Below are 24,488 nucleotides of genomic sequence, written 5' to 3' on the forward strand. Positions count from 1 at the left end.
GTCTCATCCAAGGAGTAGGTTATAATCCAAGGGTCCTTGAACGACCATCACGTTCATTTGAACGGTCTTCCCTTTCAATGTTATGGGCACATTGGGGAGGATCCCTAAAGGTCGACTGGTTCCTTTATCAAAGCCTGTCAGATTTCTCATTTCAGGCAAAAGCGCTGGCGAACCAAGCGCTTTCCAAGCAATAGAGGAAAGGATACTCACAGATGCCCCCTCATCAATGATAGTGCCAGCCATTACCATTCTGTATATTTGGACGATAATTCTGAATGGTATACTGGCTGGCAACCGGGGTCTGCCTAGTTGGTTCCAGTCGAAGGACACAACTAGGTTGCTTGGTGGTGGGACCGAATAGACGGCCGGGTATGACTCTGACGAAGTTCCTTCCTGCGATAAAGGAATGGGAAAATTGCCCCCTTGTTCGTCGGAGTCTGTGTTGATGAAGAGAATTTGGACGGTGTCGTCTTTATTCTCCTCTGTGATGGTATCATTCGAAGATAGAGCCTCTGAAGGCAAAACCGGGTCAACTGCCACCTCAACCTTTTGACTTTCGTCAGGTATGGATCCAGACGGTTCATCTTCAATGATGGGTGCTTCGGCTGACCACCTGGGCGGGCCAGCCGGGTTCTCAACTAGTGAAGGACTTGGCAGGAGGTTTTGATATCCAGGAGGAAGTTGCGCTCGTAAAATCGGGAGATCTTCCAAAACTCTTTTAGCCTCGTCTAAGAAGGGACAACGGTGGATGGCATGGTCGCCTTCACACAGTTTGCAGGGAAATCTAGCTTTCCCCCTCTGTCCTGTGACTTCACTTTCACTAGTTGACGGTGAGCTGTCAACATGGCTATCAGAGGTTGATGCCACCGAATTGTGCAAACGGGGAGACCAGTCCCTTAGTATCCGAGGGATGCAGGGACAATCTCTGTGGAAGTGGTCTCCCTTGCATATGACACATGGCGATTTAGGCCTAGTCAGTGCTGTGTGTGGATTTTTGTCAGACACCACTTGTTTGCCCCTAGTTGCTTCTGGCTCCTTCTTCTTCTTCTCTTTCTTCTTCTTTTCCTTCTTCTCCTTAGGAACTTGGTTTTTTGTTTTACCAGTTCCGTCAAGCGAAGAGGAAGGAGGAGAGGGAGAACTAGATGAAGTAGAAGGCTTGTGGGTAACTCTGGTCTAGTCTAACTGTTGATTCGACTGTTCAGGAATAGTGGTGTTCTGAACGACATTGGTTGAGAAGAGCCAGACTGGCAGGCCAATTGTCAGTCCTGGAAGCGACAAAGTGGCCATATGAGGCGCACCAACATCTCCCCAAGAGGAGAAGGGACTAGGATTTCCACCAAGGGGAATTCCTTGGTTGGTGTGCTCCATTTTCTCAACCTAAAGATCAACGCAGGAAGAAGGGGTGATTGTTCCGTTTAAAATAAATTTTAACGACGCTTTAGACACAACTTGCTTTTTCAATTTTAAAGAGTCGAGAAAAAGCTAAAGATGACTCTAGTCTCCTTCGATGTTTTAACGAGCCCGAAGTGACAAATGCTCGGATGGACTTTTTCCGTTATAGAGTCTGAAAAAGGCCAAAAGGAACTGCTCTGGAGTTCTAGGTAGAGGGTGTGCCAAACTTTTCGCAAAACCGCAGAATACTTTTTAGGGTACGGGCGGTCGATCTTCCTGAATGCTGTGTTCAGTGCATTGCGATCAGTAGGGCGGCCGACACGGCTTCCTCAGGATAAAGGTTTTATGCCTATAGGGGTCTCCCAATATATACGCGACGGTACGTGGGAGCACAATCCATACTGGCGCTGTCGTCCCTCAGGAGGAATCACCCACCATCAACGAGATCGACAGTCACCAGGCTTTACAACGCCGGAACACGTCTCTAGCCTAGACCTCTATGTTGTGCGTTATGTTGCAAAGCGTTGTTAAGTTCATTCAGTTTATTTTAAGTTGATATTTTTAGAAGTTTTCCTTTTTGGATCACCACGAGATGTATGATACAATTCCTAAATGCAGTCTAAAGATGATAAGCAAGCTTTATATATTTTCAACCATGAAAATCCTAGCTACAAAGGGAAAAGAAAGACACCATCTTTTCTCAAAGAGCAATCAACACACTCTAATGCACTTTTCCTAAATCAAACATGCAAACTATCAAGATGCAAATGCACAATGCAGGTGTTTGTTTTCTGCTTTCTTAGTATTGATGCCTACAAAGAAAGCTTTTTGTACAACTTTGAATTTGCTTTTAAATGCCAAATACAAACAAGTTTACTTTTTCGAAATCAGAGAGGGTAGAAGAGATTACAACACTTAACGATTTCCGAAATGAATACTTGTTTCGACACTTAAAAGAGACAAACTCAAACCAAAAGCAAAATTAAATGTATAATCAACTGCAAACAGCCAATGAACTCTCTCCTAAGATCACAATCAACAGATCTGAATCAAGGGCTACAGGATGATTATTTCACTCTCGCAAAGGAAAACTGCAAATGACGCCACAAACACATAAAAACACTCACAGTATTTTTGTACAAAAGGAGGCAGAATTTAAGTAGAGAAAAGGAGTTATCAGACTGGTACCCATGCTGGTTACATGCTGCAAAAATTAGAGATCAAAACAAGGCAAAACAGAGCAGAGAACCCCAGCTGCACAAGGCCTAACTGGATCAGCGCAACCTCAACACAGGGGTTTTGACATTCAGCGCAGGTAGCCTTCACGGGACCTGCGTTGAAATGCAGAACCTCTTCACAGGGTCTGCGCTGAAGGAGAAACGAGAGTTTCTCACTGGGTTCTGGGTCATAGATTGCTGATTAATCTACGGTTTCAGGCCAAATAAAAGCAACAAGCAAGGTACAATCAAAGGGATGATTTGAGGGGGTACTAAGATCTATCACAAAGGATCATCAAATCATTTGTGAATCCATTGTTCAGATCATAGACAAATCCAGTGATTGGATCAAAGCAGCAGCTGTCTACTTTGCATATGAGAATAGCAGATGCAGTTAGATTGTTGCTGTTGAGTCTATGAAACAAACAATGATAGAGACACAAATAAAATGACTAAACAGATCTCCCCAGCCGAGTTGCCAATTTGTTGTGGGGAAAAATGCCTATGCAGGACGATCCTATCCACCTAAGGTGTGACAGTGCCTTAGCAACAAACAGAAACAGCTATTCTAGTATTCTTCCTTTATGAATTAAGAATGAAGAGAGATGGATGGACTAACCGGTGTCTTCCGTTTGTCCCTCGATCCTGTTTCTCTTCTCTTTGGGAGTTCCCAGCTACTTGTCTTCTCGCTCGCCCCGCTTCAAGAGGTTTCTGCAAGATCACAAGAAGAGAACACTACACAAAGACATAGATTCATATTCATAACTAGTTCAGGATTAGAAATAAACTAAATACACTAATGCAATCATACATCAAAGACACATCAGCATATCGGAGAAACCAAGATAGCTTTATTGATGAATAACAAGGTTAAGGAAGAGATACAACCCAGAGGGCTCCAATCTAGCATCTCCTTCCCAGCAAATGGAATTCCTATCTTCACCCCCTTCAAAGCATTAAGCACCCAATGATTCCAATCTCAAACCAACAACAATTCTTTGCAATAACAAAATTCCAGCCTCTAGATCTCATGGAGGAGAGATCCATATATAGATGTTTGGAGAGAGGATGAGTCAGCTAAAGATTTGACTAGTGTCCTCTCCCTCTGTCAGTTCTTGATTCCACTTGGAGGTTCTTGCTTCCACTTGGTGATTGAGAACCTCTTACTCATCACTAGTCAAATTCACTGAGGCAAGTGTCATTGAGGAAGATTTTGGAAGCTTCCTGGGTCTTGACACCTCTTGGAATGAACTTGCCATTTGTCAATTCCCACTCAGCGCACCCTGATAGTGCTTCTACCTGCGTTGCAGTGCAGGTAGCCAGTGTTGACTTTGCATTTCAGCGCAGACAGCTAGTGGAGCCACTGAATTGATCCTGAATTGACTTGTTTTTGAGCAGTTTCTGGTGGAGAACTTCTGTGAATTGCTGTGGTTTGTTAGCCTTGTTCCTCTAGGGGTAGGAACAACATGTTTAGGGACTTTGGATCCTTAGATTATGGGCATTTCATGCTCAATGCTGTAAGGCACAAAAATGTCTATAACACTGCCTCCACTGCACAATCCTGCATGAGAATAATGATGAATGGCTGAACCAAACTCGTATTTCCTTGGCTGAACCACACAATCCTCATTGGCATTACTCAATCCATTGATTGTGCAAATCTCATGCACAACTATAGTCACAACTGATAGCAATCTCTACCTCTAACACCTGTCTCCACTGAACTGTCCATGCACTGAGTTAACTGATGTATTCTTCAGTTGCTTTGTGAGTTAATAATTAGTGAATTAATTTAACAATTAATTCACATCACTCATCACTAGTGTATTCTACAGTTAGACTAAATACAACTAGTTTAACCAAGTCAAACTGAACACAACTCCATCAACTCCTCAATCAACTCCACCAAAACTCAACCACTTGAGTTCTAACTGAAGTCCACCATGCAATAGCTCAACTGAATCATAAGAAAAGCGTATTTCCTTCTGACAGCTACATGTGCCACATCTGTAGCTCAAACTTAAGTGCTCCAAGAGGATAAGATAATGTTTATAGTCCAAATATTATTATGAGCTAATAATATTCGACTGTTCTATTTTTAGCTTGGCAGTCTAAAAATAGAAACTGCCCATATGTCTAAAAATAAAAGTCCATCTATTTTTACCAGCATGACCAATCATCCACAAATAACATCCTGCAACTCATAGACCATGATCCATATGTCTAAAAATAGACATAGTCTAAAAATAGACTTTGCGCCAAAAATAGCCTGCGGCCCACTTAGTGAAGGCGACTTCTTTCCACTAAGCTCCATCATCTTGTTGCATTCTCAACACTCCCTCTCAAAAAGATATGGATTATCAGCAACCCCTATACTGCCTCGGTGGTATTCGAATTTGCTCCTGGTGAGCGCCTTCGTCAAGATATCAGCATCCTGATCCTCTGTTGGAATGTATGAAAGTAACATGATTCTCCGCTGCACACAATCTATGATATGATGGTACATGATGTCAATGTGCTTGGATCTATCATGAAATACTGGACTAGCCGAGAGTTTAATGCAACTCTGGTTATCACAATAAATCACTGTAGGCTCCAAGTGCGAACCGAACAACCCGACCAAGATCTTCCTCATCCATATAGCCTCGCATGCAGCCAAACTTGCTGCCATATACTCGGCCTCTGCTGAACTGAGTGCCACGGATCTCTGCTTCCTGCTGTACCAAGAAACTACTTTCGACCCGATACTGAAGACCCCTCCAGATGTGCTCTTTCTGTCCATTGGGCTCCCTGCCCAATATGCATCCGTGAAGCCACATAGCTTCACCTCATCCTCTTGTCTGTACCACAATCCATATCCTGATGTGCCTCTGAGATAACGCAATACATGCTTGCCTACCTTCCAGAAGAGCTTGGTTGGCTTAACCATAGCTTGTGAAATCTGGTTAACACCATAGCATATATCGGGTCGTGTATTGACCAGATACATAAGCGACCTCACCAACTATCGATAAACAGTGGCATCCACTACTTCTGTTGAAGTAGCATCCTCCTTCCTCCAACCTCCAAGAAGAGGAGTATCAACAGGCTTGCAGCCATGCATGTTGAACTTCTCCAGTATCTCCCGAGCATACTTTCCCTGAGAAACAAATAGTCTATCACTGCGCTACCAAATTTCCAATCCCAGGAAATAATGAAGGAGGCCCAAGTCCTTCATCTCAAACTCCTTAGCAAGATCCTCCTTGCATGAAAGTATCAACAGCTCATCACCTGTTAGAATCAAATCATCTACATAAAGTACAATGATAAGCAACTTACCCTCCACCACAATCTGGTATAGGTTAGGATCCACCTCACTCTTGGAGAATCCAAGTCCAGTGAAATAACTTTCTATCCATGTGTACCAAGCACATGGTGCTTGTTTCAACCCATACAGAGCTCTCTTGAGCCTGCACACATGCGACTCGCTGCTGAAGATCTCGAAACCTTCAGGCTGCTCTATGTACACCTCCTCCTCAATGACTCCATTGAGGAACATAGTCTTCACATCCATCTGATAAATGTGCCACCCCGTATGTGCTGAGAGAGCAAGAATCATCCGTATGGAAGAATACCTTGCGACAGGTGCAAAGGTCTCCTCATAATCGATCCCCTCTATCTGTGAAAAGCCTCGGGCAACAAATATTGCCTTATACTTCTCCATACTCCCGTCAGCTGCCTACTTCACTTTGTAGATCCATCTCGAACCCACCACAGATTTCCCTTCCGGTCTTGGGACAATCTCCCATGCATTGTTTCTGACAATCAAATCATACTCTTCCACCATGGCATATACCCATGCGGGATCCTCCACAGCTTCCTCGAAAGAGGATGGCTCAGTCACAAAACATTTGCTCACAAGAGCCATGTATCCAGTGTACTGATCAGGTGACTGTCTCTGCCTACATTGAGCTGTAGGTGGTCCTACAACCTTCTCTGCATCTTGAGCCAGTCGCTCAGCTTCTGTCAAGCGCTTTCGGCCTCTGATGGTTGGCGCTACATGAGTGGTCTCTTCCACTCCATGAGCTTCGTCCTATGGCTGATCCACATCCTGAAGCTCATCCTTAGGAACTAATAGATCCTCATCTGCATGCAAGTGTGGCTCCCTCTTAAGCAAACACTTCATGGCTTTCTCCTCCTGAAATTTTATATCCTGTCGCACAACAATCTTGCGACTGTCTGGCAAATACACACGATAGTTGTGGGGCGTATCAATGTACCCCACAAATATCCCAACCTCTACGGTCAGCTCCAGCTTCTTCCTGGCATCCTTTGTCACATGCATGTAAATGTTAGAACCAAAAATCCTCAAATGAGAAAGATCAGGCCTCTTACCAGAATAAGCCTCCTTGGGTGTACTCATGCCAAGTATCCTGTGAGGACAACGGTTCTGCACATATACTGTAGTATTGCATGCTTCCACCCACAAGTTAAGGGGTAGGCCCTGATCATGCAACATCGCCCGTGCAGCACCCACGATCATTCTGTTGTTCTGCTCAGCAACCCTGTTCTGCTATGGGTTATGGGGAGCTATGAGCTCTCTTAAAATCCCTTCTGCGTTGCAGTATTCCTTGAACTCGCCAGAGATGTATTCACCACCATTGTCGCTCCTAAGAGCCTTCACCTTCTTCCTTGACTCCTTCTCAACCAGTGCTTTGAACTCACAGAACTTTGAGTATGTCTCGCTCTTCTTTTGCATGAAGAAGATCCAGCACTTCCGAGAGAAATCATCAACAAAGATCACATAGTACCTGTGCTTTGCTGTCGAAGCTATTGAGAAAGGTCCACACACGTCTGTGTGAATTCTCTTAAGGATCATCGTGGCGCGACTATCCTTCCCGTGAAAGGTGGCTTTCACAAATTTTCCCAAAGTACACTCCTTGCACTGATCTGACTGCGCAAGAGTGCATTTAGGAAACCTAGTAGAAATCTGCTACAGTATCTTCAAGGCTCCATGGTGAAGGTGGCCCAATCTCCTGTGCCACAGCTCGCCTTCATCCCGGCTCACCAATCCTTCTGCCTTGCATGCCATTGCTGTGCAGCCATCTACATGCAACTGATAAATATTCTTGACTCGAACCCCTATCTTTCAGGTTTCTCCAGTTGTCTTACTGCGCAAGAAAGCCTTTCCCTCGCTGAAAACAACATCATATCCCTTGTCTTCTAACATCGCCACAGAGATAAGATTCTTCTTCAATCCTGGAACATGCATCACTTCCTTCAATACGAAGGGTTTACCAGACTCCCTCTCAAAGGAAATGGTACCGATACCGATCACACTGTATCTACCATCATCACCCATCTCGATGTGCACTCCAAGATCTTTCTCCTCCAGATCAGAAAACAAATCTCGATCTCCTGTCATGTGAAAAGACGCACCACTGTCCAAGAACCATACCGATCCCATCACACTTGATACCAAGCATGCAATCAATGAAAAATCAAGCTCAAACTGCGAGGCTAAGGCCTCTCCCGATGCAGATCCAACAGCTTGCTTATTTTTCTTCTTCTGCGGACAATTTGTGGCATAATGTCCGTGTTGGTGACAGTGAAAGCACTTCATCTTGGACATGTCCTGCTTCTTGCCTTTCACACTAGAATGAGAAACTTTCTTGTTCTTCCCCTTCTTTGCTTTGGCAGCCAAAGCACAATTTTCTTCATCAGTTGCCTTTGATGAAGATCCGTCCCTGGTATTCCGCTTGATCTCCTCCTGTACAAGATCTGACCAAAGTCTCTCCCATCCTGGCAATTTCTCCCGACCATTGACAGAGTCCTGATAGGAATGCCAACTCTTCAGAAGACCAAGAAGAGCTAAGCTCACCAAGTCCTCATCATCGACAGTCACCCCCACACTTCCCAGCTCATCCCGACATTGAGTGAACTTCGTGAGATAGTTGGGCATACTATCTCCTTTCTCACACTTAATGTTTCTGAGTTTATCCTTGAGTGCCAACTTCCTCTGGTCACTCTTGCTTTGGAATAGATCTGTCAATGCTTTCCACATCAAGTATGGAGAAGCCTTTCCATGCAGGCTGGACAAAATGTGATCCTTCACGCCCTCCAACAGAATCCTTCGACACTTTGCTGTCTTCTTTTGCCAAGCATCAATGTGAGCAGCATCAGTAGGCTTTGGGACCTCAGCCTCTATGAAATCCTTCAGCCCATTGTCATCTAACACCGCCTCCATCCTGTCTTTCCATGCAATATAATTCGAGCTGCCCTCAAGGGCATACTCCAATCGCAATCCGTTGAAACACATTTCAACTTTGACACCAAGAAAACACTGCTGCAAATTCGAATTCCACTAGCTCAAAACTCAACCGCTTCTGATCTAAAATCTGTGAGAACAAAGTATTTCTCGTTCAGAGATTGACTCTATGGGCTTTTATCGGATATCTCACCTTCCAAAGGAAGGATGAATCCAGAGGCTACCTGGCCCGATTACAGACTCTGCCTGAAGAAATAAAATGTAAACTCTTTCTGAATAATAGATCTGATGATCAACAGCTCTGATACCATGTAGAAATTTTGAATAATATGACACTTATTCACATAGATTATCCCAATTATACACTATTGCGGAATACATGCATAATACATAACCTCCTCTACGTTGATCATCAATTTAGTAGCATTAAAAACAATGAAACATCAATGACATGCACACATTAACACATTATGTAATATGGGGAAAGAATATAGCTGAAAACCCCACACTATTTGTATATTATAATGATTGAGAACATGTAACAATACATAGTACAATACTCCTCGCAAGTACTTAGTACTATCTCCACTTGTTACACACAAACTAGCTCAGATCTGATGCCTCAAATCTCCTCCACTGTTTGCCTACCTCCACTGCGCAATCCTGCATGAGAATAATGTTGAATGGCTGAACCAAACTCGTATTTCCTTGGCTGAACCACACAATCCTCATTGGCATTACTCAATCCATTAATTGTGCAAATCTTATGCACAACTATAGTCACAACTGATAGCAATCTCTACCTCTAACACCTGTCTCCACTGAACTGTCCATGCACTGAGTTAACTGATGTATTCTTCAGTTGCTTTATGAGTTAATAATTAGTGAATTAATTTAACAATTAATTCACATCACTCATCACTAGTGCATTCTACAGTTAGACAAAATACAACTAGTTTAACCAAGTCAAACTGAACACAACTCCATCAACTCCTCAATCAACTCCACCAAAACTCAACCACTTGAGTTCTAACTGAAGTCCACCATGCAATAGCTCAACTGACTCATAAGAAAAGCGTATTTCCTTCTGACAGCTGCATGTGCCACATCTGTAGCTCAAACTGAAGTGCTCCAAGAGGATAAGATAATGTTTATAGTCCAAATATTATTATGAGCTAATAATATTCGACTTTTCTATTTTTATCCTGGCAGTCTAAAAATAGAAACCGCCCATATGTCTAAAAATAGAAGTCCATCTATTCTTACCAACATGATAAATCATCCACAAATAGCATCCTGCAACTCATAGACCATGATCCATATGTCTAAAAATATACATAGTCTAAAAATAGACTTTGCACCAAAAATAGCCTGCGGGTCCACTTAGTGAAGGTGACTTCTTTCCACTAAGCTCCATCATCTTGTTGCATTCTCAACATGGAAAGGTGTTTCTAAGTCAACTTCTTGGATAATGTGCTAATGTCAACAAGAAGTGACTCGTCGTAGGAGGGCCTTGATGTATCCCACATCAATGACACGAAACAAGTGTAATGATTTTGGAGATAGAATTTGACTGATGACACAAGGTTCAGGAATGGTGGTCATGAAAATGAAGGTTTATGGTACTGCAAAGGATGAATTTAAACTGGATGAATTCTCTTGAACATGTTGGCGACGGTGAAATGAATTGGTAGCATTGACCCAAAACAAAGCGATGGATGGTATGATAGACCAATGGTATGATAACCATCAAGATGATAACCCAACCCAAGTAGTCACGATGATGAAGTGAAAGTGTCATGTTCAAGAGCGACCTACTACAATAAAGTGGTTTCCCCTTTTTCCCTTTACCTCAGTCATTGCTGACCAGTACCTCTTTATTTTTTATCAAGCTTGAGGAGGATAACATATGCCTGTTGTATAAATCCACCCTTTAGGTGAATCCATCGCTATGTGATGTTTTAACGAGTCTAGCGAATGTGGAACTTGGTCTTGTCTAGATGGACAAGTTTGTCGCTATTTGATGTTTTAATGAGTTTAACGACAAAGATAACTCAATATTTTTCATATTTAGAGAGTTTGAAAAGGGACAAAAAGAAAACTCCACAAGTTATTTTTCGTTGATTTGTCTCTCAAGCCCAAAAAAGCATAAAATAATATGAGAGAGAACCTATTGACCATGTTCGGTCAACGTGTTATCACTCAGGTTGTCCCTTGGCTCCTTAAGGGATACGGCCGAGGTAACCACAAACCAATCTTTGGGCTGCAGGTCCTAGCCTACCTGCAGTCAGAGAGGGCTCTCTCTTTAATATTTAACTTTGTTTTGGGTTGATTTTAGGCTAGTTATGGTGCACAAAAGGATGATTTGTTTTGTTTTGATTTTGGTGGGAAGGATGATGTTTTCAAGCAGAGTTGGGATGCATAGAGTGAGAAGTTCAAACCATTGGGCATCGAGTCATGGATTAGGGCTTGTTGTTGCATTTTCTTGGTCACAAGAGGAATACAGAGCAGGATAGCTACACATAGAACAATATCAAGCTGGAATAAAGATGGAATGAAGGTCAGAGATGAAAGGAAACTAAGAATCTTTCATTAGCTAACAGAGAGGGAAGGTGAATGAAAGTTTGTCTACGAGCAGTCAAGAATTCCTAAATAACAGTCATATGTGAAAGAAACAAGGTAAACATGATCATTTAAGTATGCATATTCATAACCATTTCTGAAGAAAACATATAGAAATAACAAGAACTGAGCTATTCTTCTTTCTTGCTATTTAGATGGTAACACAATGGTGGAGTAAACATATATAAACTGTAAAAGGAGGTAAGAAAACACTTATTGAGCCATGTAGTAGCACAGGAATTCCACAGTCACTCTTTGGCCATTAAATAACACAACAATTGGTTCTTCATCCAAAGCATTCCAGCAGTCTTTGATTATAGAGCTCTCAAAATATACAGCGCAAGTCTAGAATGAGGATTATCAACCAACCAACCCTTTAAACAATGAATTAGGGTGGTTTATATAGAGAAAATATCCAAAAATATCTACTACAGCAGATCTTAAACAGATATGAGGGAAATGAGTTCTTTAATCTAATCTTGTCCTGAAATTAATGCAAGCAGATATTTATTTGAGCTGCGTTGGAGGTAGCTGCATCAAAATGAGTTAATATGGTGTCCTTGGTGGCTCGGTGCAGTGAGGCAGTTCTGTTGCTTTTAGGTGGCTTTAATGTGCACTAATCCCGATCTGATGAGCTTTGAATGGCCTTTATTACTTCTTTGACTTGGATGGAGGCCTTTAATGTTCACCTGCTTTGATATTGCCGATCTGATACTCTTTGCCGGTTCAATGATACTCTTTAATTGAATCTGGGCTTTATCTTTCCTCTGATACTCTTTAACACTTGAATTGGGCCACTTTCTCTCCCTTGATATGCTTGAAACTGTCAAATCTCCCCTTTTCTGCCCTTTCAAGGAAAAAATAACTGATGCAAATGCTTTTTGTGGCCTCTAGAATGCTATCGGTGATGGCTGATTGAATATGAACATACATGAAGAAATCTTGTCAAATAACGGCAGAGGAATGCAACCTGATAACTGTGCTGGGCTGAGGCTGGTTTAAGCCCTCCATTTTGAGCAATTTTTCTTCGAAAAATGCCTTTGTTTCTCATTCCAGGCATCCTTTGCTGTGATTTTCTCCCTTTGCGCCTTTTCTGTGATGACGTCAGCAACAGGTCCCGGTACGGCAGGGTGACGTGGCAGGGTGATGTGGCAGTAAGGCAAGGTGATGTGGCAGCTGACTGGTTTGACGACGTGGCATAGGACACGGTGGCGGGGTAGGGACGGAGGCAGATGCGGTGGCAGCGACGTGGTGCTGATGTCAGGGGCGGAGAGACAGAATGCGGTTTGTGGTTTTATCGGACCGCCTTCTGTGCGAGGGCGGTATGTGTCAGAGCCCTTCCGATGCAATAACAGGCGGACACGTGTCCTTTGTACGACGACAAAACCACCGTGCCATCAGACGCTAACTGTCCGACGTCGGGGCGGCTCCGAAATCGCCGAGAGCCGTCGGATCTGGGAGGGCGGATCGGAGGGCCAACGGAGCGCGGAGCTGGCGGCAGGTTAGTGTATAGGGGCCCACCATATATTTGATTTATTTATGTGGCGGGGGGGTCAAAACTTTGGGTTTGTGGGTAATGTGGGTTTTATATGGTTTGTGCGCCGGGGGTAGAGTTTAATCAAAATACTTAAACAAAACCTGAAAATGTGAGCGCGCAGGGTAAAACATTAAGGTTTATGGTTAAGAGAGGGGAGGGGGCGGTTGTTAATTCAACCAGAGGTTAAACTAACTCCAGGTTAAAACGCGGAAGGGCTAATGCCAAGCCCCAAATGAACTTGGCATTTCCCCAAACTGATGTTATAGGGCTATAGTGCAAGGGGATGGGAATATGTACATAGGGGAGCTATTTAGTGCTTTTTAGTAAGGGGAAGGGGAAATAGATAGGGATTTACATAATAATGTTTAGAAGTTAATATGAAAATGACAAGAAAGCGCTAAGTTTAGAGATCTTAGGCCACTTAAAAGGGAAAAATGACTTATAGAGTGAATAAGAGTACTCCTAAGCAAAGAAAACCTTTACTTAGGCCAATGATATGACAAATGATGAAACTTAAGAGATATCAAGCAGATCTTGACCTCTTTGGGGAGGTTAGTGAATGATTTGGGGAATAAGAAGAAGGGGGAGTTAGACATGCCTCGCTTGAGCTCCTCCAAATGAATAACTGCCTCATAATTGTGATATGAATATATATAACACTTGAAAACATGAAATGGATCACAGAGCTTGATTCTGCAACCACAAAACTACTTACCCAGCCTACTTACCTAGCATTTTTTCTTCTTTTTGCATGGGTGCACTTAGACTTGCAGACCTTGATTGTATTCTTTTCTTTTGACTATCCTCCTATCTAAATGTACCCTTATTACTTCCAGGGGCTCAGATTAAGCTGTTGAGCACCCTAGCTTCTCTACCTATCTAACAATCTGCCAAGGTTAAACAGTTTGGACAGACATTAATTCTCTATCTTCTAAAACAAGCAATTTTAACCTAGGGAAGCCAAGATTAAGCTGTTTGGCTTTCCCTTAACTGTAAAACTCTTCAAAAATGGTATGATTCTTCAAAATGGAACTTCTTGGAAATATGGAACCTTGCAGCATGACAAGATGACATATTTGGCATGTAAAACAGTCAATCATGAAATATGAAACCTATTGTAATAGGAGGCTAACAGTGGCTCCACTTGGGGATGGTTTTTCAAGATGAAAAGCCAAGAACAACAGGTTAGAATGCCTTGATCTTCAATTGTTGCTGTAAACTGAAATTCTCCTTCTTCTCAATGCCTTTGAATGAATTCTTATAAGCTGATATGCAGTATCCTTTTGAGCTGAATTGCAGAAAAATTACAGCTCTGCTTCTTGCATTTTGGGTGCTTGTAAACATATTGAAATCTGCTTGAGCACTTCTTTGGAATTATTTCAAAAAACAGAGATTTGAAATAGAGCTTTCTTTGATCTTTCCTTCAAAATTTGCTGCGTTGTTCCCTCTTATTGTTCTGTTATAAGAAAAAGTGCTGAAAATACAAATATTAATGTACAGATAGTATACAAAGCTGTGTTGCGTTCAACAAAAGGGATCATGATAGTGCTTTAGCATTCGGCCATTGACAGGACCTTCTTCAGCTGTGCTGCCATCCAAACTCTTCAGAAAATATGTGTTGTTGCCTTGAACAACAGAAATAATAAAGGGGCCTTTCCACAGGAAATCAAACTTGCCATGCTTTCCTTTGTCCTTTCTTCTTGAATCCCATCTTAAGACTTTGTTGCCTATGTAGAAATTTTCAGCCTTGGTTCTGTTGTCAAACATTTTCTTGAGCTTCTCTTTTAAAATCTGAGCTCTGTCATACACTTGCTCTCTTGTTTGCTGCAAATGGATGGTTTGGTTTATTCTTCTTTGGATATCATTTGGATTTGCCTGAATCTCTTGCAGCAATTTGATAATAGGGATTCCCAAAGAAGAGGGGAACTTGGCCTCCATGCCATAGACTAACTCATATGGGCTCATCCCAATGGATCTCTTGGTTGACAATCTGTCTGCCCATAGGGCATTTACAAGCTTTTTGTGCCAGTTCTTCTTGTTCTCCTCCAAGACTTTCTTAATGATGTTAATCAGATTCTTGTTGGATGATTCGGCCAAGCCATTACCTTTAGGGTAATAGGCTGTGGAGTGACCTAAGGTAATGTGGAATTTGTGGCAAAAACTGATCATTTTCTTGGATTTGAAGGTAGCAACGTTATATGTAATGATCTTCTCAGGACAGCCAAATCTGGACAAAATGTTGGTTTCAAGGAGTGGGATGATGGTGGAGTCATTGGCTTGCCTACATGGGATGGCTTCAATACACTTGGTAAAGTAATCTATGGCTGTTAGAATCCACTTATGCTAGCTAGAAGAGGATGGATGGATTTCTCCAATGAAGTCAAGACCCCATTGTTGAAAAGGCTTCTCGGTTGAAATGGGCTTAAGGGGCAAGGGTATAAGCTTTCTTTTGCCTTCAAAGATTTGGCATTTGTGGCACGAAACATCAAACTTTCTCACATCATCAAACAAAGAGGGCCAATAGAAACCAACCCTTAGTATCTTATCAGCAGTGGACTTCCAATATAAGTGCCCTCCACAGTCCCCTGCATGAAATTCTTTCATGGCACTGTCAGTTTCGTTCATAGTTAGACAATTCAGCAATATTCCTTCATGATTTTTCCAAAACAGGGCACTATCTAAGACACAAAACTTTGATGCTTTCATCTTTAAAAATCTCTTTTTGGTTCTGGACAACCCTGGAGGAGCACACAGGTTTAACAATATAAAACATATATCAGCATACCATGGGGATTGTAAAAAAGCTTCACTGATCTGTGGAGTCGCCAGCTCCTGTTCATTGTCTAGTTGATTAATATGAAAGAGAAATGATCTATATAGACTCTCTTAGACCACTTTCCCACCTTTAGGGGTCGAATTCCTTGGTGGAGGAACTGACTCCAATATTCTCTCATCCAACAGGTGAGAGTGAGAAGGTGAAACTCAAACACTTCTTGGAGAGTTTGTTTAGGAGTTTTCTTCTTTTATGAGGCCTAATAAACATCAAAAACAACCTATGCTGTACATTTATTCATGCCTACATAACCTAGCCTCGAAACTAGTGCCATTACATAGAGAATCTTGACTTTGACTAAGTCAAATTAGAAACTAGAAATTTTACACAGTGAAATTTACAAATTAAAACACAGAACAATGCAGAAGCGCAGTGCCAACTTTGAGATGATTTGCAGGTGCCTTCCAGAGGTAAAAATGAAAAAATGAGAGAAAGGTAAACTATCCCTTCAATTCTAGTTTCCATAACAATTTAAATTTTTGAATTTGGGCCATGGGAAGGCCTTCAAAAATCCATTCTCCCAAGGTCACTCCAGGTGCGCAACTCCTGTCAAAAATGGTTCCATAATGCTAGTTTTTGCCACTTTTTTGTACTTTTCTCCAAAAATGAGCCACCTCTGTAAAATATGAGAAAATGGGTTTTTAGAGGATGGCAAGATATTTCCAAAAATGTAGACCTTTCCTGAAGTAGATGCCTGAGGAAAAAGCGTAGCCCCAAGGCACTGCGTTTCTGGAGCTGTTTATTTTCTGAATTTAGCTCAAAAATTCTCAAAAAACTAAAATTGCTTAGAATTTTCTCAAAATTGGTTGGAAGCTGTAAAAATATGTTTGTTAACCCTTCATAGATGCTTCAGCAAGCATCTCCAAGTTTCCCTCATCCTTTTGGTATTTTTTGGCTTCCTTGAGCTTGTTTTCAAGCTGCTTTACCTTGACATTGGTGATCATGTTTTGAGCTTGGTAGTGGTGTGCCATATGTCTAAGAAACTGATTATCTCTGTTTGCCTTCTGTTGGGTGTGGGATCCCCCAAGGAAAGTTTTGGGGCTTAAATCCCAGATTTTGACCAAATCCGATGTAAAGACTCCGCGTTTTGTGGGCGCGGAGCGCAGAGATAGTAAAATGAGTCATAGGGTTGTCCGCCCTCATTTTTGTAATGTAATGTCAGCTTTAGAAATCTACCCATGGTCCGCAGACCATGGGATTGTATAAATAGGGCGAGGCTCTAAGTTGTAAAGGGGAGAGAATCAATGGAGAAAATAGATGGAGAACTGAGTCTTATCTAGGTGTAGAGTCGAGTCTTTGGGTCGTAGAGTAGGAGAAGGTTCTACAACTGAGTGCGTAGAGGCCTAGTAGTCCGCAACTGAGTGTGTGGACCCCTGCAACTGAGTGCGCAGGGCGAGTCGAGTCTGTAACCTTTGGAGAAGTAATAAAGAGAAGTTTTACATCATTTATGTGTATCTTTTTCCTGTTTTGTGCATTGAATGTATTAGATATAAATTGTATTTCTATTGTTTATATGATGTGCGAACTTACATGAAAGTGTTGATAAAGTGAATATAAGATAAAGTATCTGTTTACGTGAAGATAAATAACTGTTATAAGAAGGTAAGTAAGATACACGGTATAACTTGGGAAAGTAGTGCAGATCGCTGTTAGGGTAGCGTGAAGTCACCTCAGCCCCTGGTTAGGCTTGCACGAAGGTGATTATAACAACTCGTGAAGGCCTCATCGGTTAGGATAGTGCGCGAAGTGACCTGCGTGAAGCTATTCACAGTTGGACTAAATCGACCCCTCAGACATCTCAAGGGTGCGGAAACTTGGTTCCAGCACCCCCCCATATTTCTTCGGGTGAGACCTCAGTTCGTGGTCCGAGGGCTATTGCCGAAAGGGCGAGTAGTGTAGGGATTTGTTTGGCTAATTAACTCTGAACCTAGGTCAGGCCCCCTCAAGCCAACAAATGATTCTGTTGCCGGGACCGAAATTTGCATAGAGATGTATGATGTCATATCATTAGAATCCAACTAAGAAGGAAATTGAAGGGTGGTTAGACATAAGAATTCACGAGTTCACGACGTAGGAGAAAAGAAACCCATGACTGACAAAAGAAGAGTGGTTAGACTGCTACATATACACAGAGATTCACAAAATATTTTTTTGCATCTTTCCCTGCTGAGTTGTACGAGTGGATCGCGAAGCTAGTAGATAGCCAAGGAAGGTGGAAACTTGACAATCCTATTGTGTGGACCCCAGAGTTGGTGTGCAGATTGGAAGCATCAGAGGATAAGATCATGCAAACTGTTGATTAGTGGCTCGATCGAATTATATGAGGATTCATTACTGAATTTGTGGTAGATACTTCAGTCAGCTATAGCGAAGTAGAGTGACGCTTTCTCAAAGGACTGTAAGCTAAGTACGTAAAGTCTCTGAATACTTGGATTAAAATGCTATTGTGTGAAAAGACGGTTATGCAATTACCTTGATTCCGGGAGCCACACGAAGCAGAAAAACATATAGAAACGAAGGAAGTAAGGGACCAGAGAATAGCCCTTTGATTTCACCTCTGCGAGGGGACGAGGAAGCACTCGCAAAGGTCTCACCGTGAAGTGTGATCCATTTGATAAGGAAAAGGATTCCATGCATACCACCCCCACCCACACCGCCACTAGTTTCACCACCTTCACCTTCGTCTTTGCCCGTACCACCTCCATCGCCATCGTGATTCAATATGGCAAGCGCGATAAAGTTTCATGTGTTCAAGGGAGTAGGAAATGCAGATCCGGACCAGTTTTGGTTCATGATAAGAGTCGTATGGGAAGCACATGGAGTTACAAATGATAATATAAAGAAAGTGATGCTGGTCAATGCTTTGCAGGATCGCATGCTGACCTGGTATATTAAGCATTCTAATGACAATCTGAATGCGGGAATCATGAATATCCAAATTGTGCTAAACAGAGAATTTAGCAGGACGAAGTCAGAAGTGTAGTCGATCATTGGATTCAAAGAGATCACAATGCTACTAGGCAAGACTCCTTGGGAGCTGGATCAGAGATTGAAGTGTATGATTTTCAAAGCTAATATGACTTTGATGGATGGACAACACCGCGAATGGTTTGTAGCATCGCTAACGCCGCATTTGAGGAACGCACTGTTGCAATAGAGGTTAACAACTTAGGCAGAGGCCTTAAAGATCACGATGAGGCTGCATGAAACCCCAATGCAAGATCCTAACTTGGGAGTTCAGCAGATCCATGCACAGTTGAAAAACCTATGCCTTGAGAGGCAGAGTCTGAAACAGGACAGGACAACCCGACCAGAAGTGCATGAAGAGGTGTGATGCGTAAAATGCAAGGGTCAGGGTCATGATAAGGACCACTGCCCTGTGTTCGTGAATTACCTCGTGAGAGGAGGACCAATGTTGTTAAGGTTGGAAGCGCAAGAGGGACCTAGTGCGACACTTGCTTTGTGGTGCACGATTTGTCAAATAGGAGGAAAGCATGCTGCAGACAACTACCATTTGCTACAGAAGTACACGTAGAATTTACAACAGTTGTTCTGTAATTTTTGTAGATCGGTTAGACATGATGAGTGCACTTGTAGAAGCTATGAGATGATGATGAATAGAACTCCCACCTATAGAGTTCAGGCCGACACACGACCCCTAGACCTGAATGCAGGAGTGGTGTGAACCGGATTTCAAGGGTGCGGACGAGGCTGAGGTGGAGGAGGACCTAGAAGAGGTTATGGACAATTGATATGCTACAATTGCGGAGGGCCAGGACATTATGCCCGTGATTGTGTGAAACCGATACATCCATCATGTATGTATTGTTCCTTGTTTGATCATGAGACAGAAGATTGTCCTACGTTGATAGCTAGGATACATGACAAGGGAGCGCTACCACCTCCCCCAACTTAGAACCTGCAGATGATGAGGTTTGAGCTGCGTGAGGAAGATCCAAATGTGAAAATTGTGCTCCGAAGTGGAATCATGACGGGAGAGGATAAAGGCAAACAACCCGAAGATAGTACTTGGGTTCAAAAGGCTACGACAAAAGAAGCAGAGTTCGATTTGGAGTGTGCTAAGGAAACCTTCATGGAAGCTAAGAAGAGCTTCATTGATGCCTCTACTTCAGGAAGCAAAGATAGACCGGAGCCGAAAATGGACCCATCTATGCTTACGACGTTCCTTGAAACATGCATGAAGCTACTACGCGGTAGGAAGGCTGTAAAATGATTGCAGGAACTCATTAACAGATGCGCTAGGACTGTGCCAGGAGAACCACGCTCAGTCCGGAAGATTGGAAAATACAAGACTAGGACAGGGAGAGAAATGAGGCTAACCGTGTAGATTGGAGAATATGAGATGAAACAAGTAATTATGGACTTAGGATTGAATGCGAACATTCTGCCGAAGCAGACATGGGAACGCACGGGGAGGCCTATGCTATAATGGTCTCCCATCCTGCTACGAATGGCGAACCAACACAAGATAATACCCATGGGACGATTGCAGGGAATCACCGTGGATATTTAGGGAGAGAGCGCTCTAGCAGATTTTGAAGTGATAGATATTGTTGATGACAACAATCCCTACCCTGTGCTCTTAGGAATTGATTGGGCCACTCACATGAATGGGGTGATTAATTTGAAGAAGCGCAAGATGATTTTTGAGAATAAGTATCTGCACATAGTTATACCCTTAGAACTTGCTGAGGGATCGCGCTATATAGAGGCAGTGCGCGACTATGAAAGTGATGATGATTTGGACTGCATCTACAAAATAACCGTGCGAGAGAAAGATTGTGTAAATCCCACCGTGGATGGACGGATCACATGGGAGCACGAAAGCTCCTGTACTTTAGATTCTGATGAGAAGATAGAGCGATGGCAGAACCGGTTACACGAGGTAACCACACTGAACTATAATATGATGACAAGATTGCTGCGCTGCGTATCGACAGAAGTGAGGGATCTTCCTACTTATGATGGGTTAAGTGAGGTAGATACTTTCCTAGGTAAGTTTGAAAGGGATGTGCTGGAAAAGAAACGTTTCCAGGCCTTGAATTGGGTACTGTGTGCTACGCCTGCGAGGCAGTGGGGTACGCACAAAGGGAGCTTTGAGGACTAGCGTGAATGCAGGAGAATGATGCGCACACAGTTTGGGAAGCCTAAGATGTGACTATTAGACAAGTATGATGGACAGGATGATTCGCACGCACACCTAGCCAAGTGGGTGAAGGTCTATGGAGAAAAACCACAACCTGAGTGGGTGCACCTATTCTGTCATACCCTAGATGTTATACCCATGAATTGGTATATAGAGACAAAGCTCCGCCATGGGACAAGTGAATGGGATATCCTACGTGAAGGGTTCATGATGACCTTTAGTCTTGAGGATGGATGGTGGGACAACGTTGATGAAGTGCTACAAGAGGTAAAGGAATCTATCTTTAGGATACCACAGGAGCTGATAGAATCGATTAAGCCTGAATGGGCTACTCAGCTGAGCTGCATGCTAGAATGTTATAATGTCAGTGTTGAAGAAGAAGACGAAGATCCGTGGAAAATTAACATTCCAGAAACAGAAGGCCATCGTGAGGTTTAAGGACCACAAATTGAGAACCCTGACATCACCACGCCGGTAAAAACAAAGCGGTTGAACATTGGTACAGAGGGTGAACCAAAGTTTGAACCGCTCGATGACTACTGGGACACCACGACGGTGGATAAGGTCGCTGAGTTACTCCGTGAGTACTAGGACTTATTCCTGACCAAGTTTACGGATTTAAAGGGAATCATCAGAGATTTTGGAATGATGAGGATCACGTTAAAACCCGACGCGAAGCCAGTTAAGCAGAGGCCTTATCGCATAAATCTGAAATACAAGGAGAAGGTCTGCATAGAGCTAGACAAAATGCTCGCAGCAGGAATCATTGAGTCGATGGATGAATCTGATTGGGTAAGTCCAATGGTGGTGCCGGAAGAGAAGCAGAAGGATGAGATAAGAATATGCGTGGATCTCAGAAAATTGAATGACGCTTGTGTGCATGATCCATTCCCAACTCCATTCACAGATGAGGTGTTGGACAATGTCGATGGGCAGGAAGCATATTCTTTCACCGACGATTTCTCAGGGTACCACCAGATCAAAATCGCGCCAGAAGATAGGAGCAAGACAATCTTCGCGACTGAGTGAGGCTAATTTCAATACAATGTCATGCCATTTGGGTTGAAGAACGCACCGGCCATCTTTTCGCGCGTGGTTGCTACAACATTTAAGGAATATATTCACAAGTTCTTGGAAGTTTATTTTGATGATTGGACTGTATTTGGACTGGTTAAGCACCATGTAGTGAGCTTACACTTGATGATGGATACCTACTGAAGATACCAAATCGTGCTTAACCTCAAGAAGTGTACATTCCTCGTTCCTTTCGGGAACCTGTTGGGACATGTGGTTTGCAGACAAGGACTGATGGTAGATCTCACGAAGATTGCGGTGATCCTGAATTTGGAAGCACCACGAAGTGTGAAACAGCTGCGCGCTACCCTAGGACATACGGGGTACTACAAGATGTTCATCAAAAGCCATGCCCAGATCACCGCACCGATGGAAAAGCTATTGAAAAATGATGTCACGTTCTGCTAGAATGAGGACTGTAAGAAAATCCTGGATGTATTAAAAGAAAAGATGGTCATTGCACCAATCCTAGTCTTCTCGAATTGGGACAAGGAATTTCATGTCTATGTTGACGCATTGTGTATAGCACTGGGAGCGGTACTAACACAGGATGGTGGAGAGGGCTTGGACCACCCTATCGCATTCGTGAGTCACATATTGTTTAAAGCAGAAAAAAACTATTCCACCATTGAACATGAGGGATTGGCTATGGTGTATGTGCTCCAGAAATATCGACACTACTTGCTAAGGGGACACTTCAAAATGTATACTTATCATTCCGCGCTGAAATACTTGATCAATAAGCCTGTGTTGGGGGGGCGCATATGCATATGGATTTCATTGTTCCAAGAATATGATTTTGAAGTTGTTGTGAAACCTGGACGATTGAGCGCAGGACTGGATCACCTGTCATGCATTGAGACAGGAGAGGAACCTATTAGTCTGGAGGAAGGATTACCTAACGCACAACTCTTTGCTGTGTGCGTAGCGGATGGACATTTTGAAGATATAATCCACTTTCTTACGATTGGAACTGCGCCGAAAGAGTACTTCGTCCAACAGAAGAAGGAACTAGTGGTGCACACGACAGATTTCTCTGTCATTGCGGGTCACCTATATAAGATGGGTAATGATGAGATATTGCGAAGGTATGTACCTGAATTTGAATGAATCCATATCCTCGCGGACGTGCATGGTGGCGCTGCGGGAGGACATTATGTAGGGACATCGACCGCGCAGAAGATTCTCCGTGCAGGGTTGTGGTGGCCGACCCTTCATCAGGATTCAAAAGTACATTGCAAGGCTTGTGATGTATTTCAAAGAATAGGCCAAACATCGTGGAGGGACAAGATGCTTTAAATCTGCAAATGACACTGTAGCCCTTTGAAAAGTGGGCAATCGACTTCATAGGACCTATCAAACCTCAAGGAAAAATGGGCACGAGATATATTATCACTGTGACAGAGTACCTGACTCATTAGGCAGAAGTGTAGCTGGCAAAATATTGCACGACTACCATGGCTGCAAATTTTCTATTTGAACACGTATTAACATGATTTGGATCTCCGAAGATCTTGATGAGTGACCACGGTACACATTTCCTGAACAAGACGATCAACGCGCTGACAGAAGAGTTTCAGGTGTATCATCAGAAAAGCACATCATATCACCCACAAGCCAACAAGATAGTAGAAGCATTTAACAAAGTACTAGAGACTGTGCTGACCAAAGTATGCAAAGCACAACGAAGTGATTGGGACCTGTGCGTACCAATAGTATTATGGGCTTATTGGATGATGTAAAATTTTGTAGAATTTTTCTACAAATCAACTAGCTCTGATACCATGTAGAACTTTTTCTACAAATCAACTAGCTCTAATACCATGTAGAAATTTCCCACCTGTAGATCACCTGGTAATGCAATGTACTAAAGCAAAACACTTGATCTACTTCTACAAATAATTTAGTAGAAGCTTAATCAACCATGAGCAACATCAATAAGAACACATATAACTAATAAGAAGGAATCAATCACACATAACATAGAAGAATGTCAGGCGGATGAATCGTTCTTGCGGACAAGACCGATCTCCCTAGTATCTAATGATATCTAGCAACAAGCAAACCAAACAAATTCTATCTTTCTCTAAATATGCGATTTATAAATAAAGTTTAGTAGGTGTTTTAGGCCTACCTCGGGTCTAGTGCTAGTTTGTGGAAGCCACACTCCGTTGATCCAAATGAGCTCCTTTGTAAAGAATCTGCAAACACAAACAGGCACACATATCAAATAACACCTGAAAAGCCAATATAATAAACCCTATTTATCATGATGATCAAGGAATTCATGAAATAAACCATAGAAGACAATTTATTGAGAAAAATGAATCTGATTGTACTAACTTTAATCAAAGAAGAACTTTACAACCTTGGTGCCTTGATGCTGTACAAGCTCCTCC

This window comes from Pinus tabuliformis, chromosome 3_2 (assembly GCF_031772625.1).
Source record: "Pinus tabuliformis cultivar Carrire ecotype Pingquan chromosome 3_2, CPIR1, whole genome shotgun sequence".
NCBI classification, from domain to species: domain Eukaryota; kingdom Viridiplantae; phylum Streptophyta; class Pinopsida; order Pinales; family Pinaceae; genus Pinus; species Pinus tabuliformis.